Raw genomic sequence first — 1,862 nt, 5'->3', positions numbered from 1 at the left:
AGCGTGTAGCGCTGCTGCGGGGCGCAGCAGCGCGGGTGCGCTGCTGCGCCGAACCAGTAGCGCATCCGCGCTGCCAGAGGCAGCGCCGGTGCGCTGCCTGTGCGAGACAGCAGCGCACCCGCGCTGCCATAGGCAGAGCACACAGCGCCGGTGCGCTGCCTGCGCCGAACCAGCAGCGCACCCGCGCTGCCATAGGCAGCGCCGGTGCGCTGCCCGTGCGGAACAGCACGCACCCGCGCTGCAAGTTGAGCGCGGGTGCGCTGCCATGATGTATTGGACGAAATTGCTACTTCCAAAACACGATTTTAAGCTTGGGAATTGATTTTTATGCTTGGTTTTGAGATTTATCTTCATTCCTTCATTTCTACTTCTCTCTCATACGCTTCCTTCTCATCTTCTTCCCCAAAATTCTCTCTTCCAAATCTTCAACCAAGTTCAAGGATTTTTGAGGAAATCTTAGCATCTCCTAGTCTAGGTGCAAGCTACAAGGTAAGATCTTAGTTATTCTTTGGTTTTGCAAGGAATTGTTGGGTTGAAGGGTTGAGTTGACTTTTTGGATCTATGTATATATGGTGTTAATTCATAGATTTTATGGTGTTTATTGTTGTAGGGATTCTTTTGAGGTCATCTTTGCCACCAAGTGTTGATTGGGTTGTAAGTAGAGGCTATTCCTTGTGCTCACATGATATATATGTATCCAAGCCATTTTATTGATGGCTAGCTTCGTTCATTGTTTCGTTATTGCCATATTTGTTGTTATATATTCATTGATCCAAGAATCCTTGATAAAGAAGCTAGCAAGATATTGTGCTTATCAAGTGTTTGTTCAATTGTCCCAATGAATTTCATATGTTTCAATCCAAGGAATGATAGTAATTCATGCATGTTATTGGCCAATCACATGAAGAGTATCTCTCACAGTCTGGTATATATTTTCATATATCACAGAGATACTATCCATAGGTTATCTCTCACAGTCTGATAAATATTTTTATATATATTAACAAAGATAACATTCACAGGTCACAGATTACAAGTTACAGACTATCATTTCCTCTCATGATTATCTCTCACAGTCCGATATATATTTATATATATTAACAGAGATAACATTCACAGATTACAGATCATTGAACTATTGTTTCATTTCCTTTAATTCATGTTATGATATACCATCTATATCGATTTTATCATTATTGTTCATTGAGGATGGTATTATTCAATGTTTATTGCCATTGCAATGTTTCAAGCCAAGCCATATAAATATGTATTTGTTATGTAAAGTTCTCTACTTACTGAGTTTTATCTCATTTCAGTTAATGTCATGTGATGCAGGTAATAAAAAGATTTGAAGCAGATTGTCCAAGGGGAAGAAGTCATATAGCTACTGTATTGGAAAAGTTTTATTTAATTATGTTAATGTTTTTATTGGAGTGTGTTGAACATTTAAAGTTTTAAAAATATCATGTATTTTATTATATGTAATATTGGTATTTGAATTAGATGTTTGAGATTATGTATTGTATGTATTGTAAGACAATGTTTGCAATGTATATATAGTATAATTATTTTTATTTTAAAGATAAATGCTTCCGCAGACGTCGGGTTATTTTAGAATTTAAAATGTGTTAAGTAGTGGGTTGTTTCAAATACACATGTGCCTGAGGCGGACCAGCTCCCTGCATACGTGGATGTCCTCCAGAAGGTCGTGGTGTAAACTGCTAAGGTTTTCGTCCTCCTCTCTCTGAGGATCTACCAAGCACTCCTAGGCTCTCATTTTCCTCACGACTAAGACACTGTCTTTCCAGATGACCAACACCGCCACACTCAAAACAGGTGATCTCGGTCTGTGTACACTCTCT

General features: G+C 39.2%; 1 long non-coding RNA gene across 1 annotated transcript; it reads left to right on the top strand.

Annotated features, from left to right (window-relative positions):
• The first annotated feature begins 383 nt into the window (after nt 1-383).
• Nucleotides 384-1,398, top strand: LOC140827508 (uncharacterized). Its single transcript, XR_012116983.1, has 3 exons — nt 384-489; nt 611-654; nt 1,336-1,398. It is a non-coding gene; the product is annotated as an uncharacterized lncRNA (long non-coding RNA).
• The last annotated feature ends 464 nt before the right edge of the window (nt 1,399-1,862 follow it).

Source organism: Primulina eburnea, chromosome 3 (assembly GCF_022965805.1).
Source record: "Primulina eburnea isolate SZY01 chromosome 3, ASM2296580v1, whole genome shotgun sequence".
In the NCBI taxonomy this organism is placed as follows: Eukaryota; Viridiplantae; Streptophyta; class Magnoliopsida; order Lamiales; family Gesneriaceae; genus Primulina; species Primulina eburnea.
Note: the sequence above shows the minus strand (reverse complement) of the source record. Positions and strands in the feature narration are given on the sequence as shown.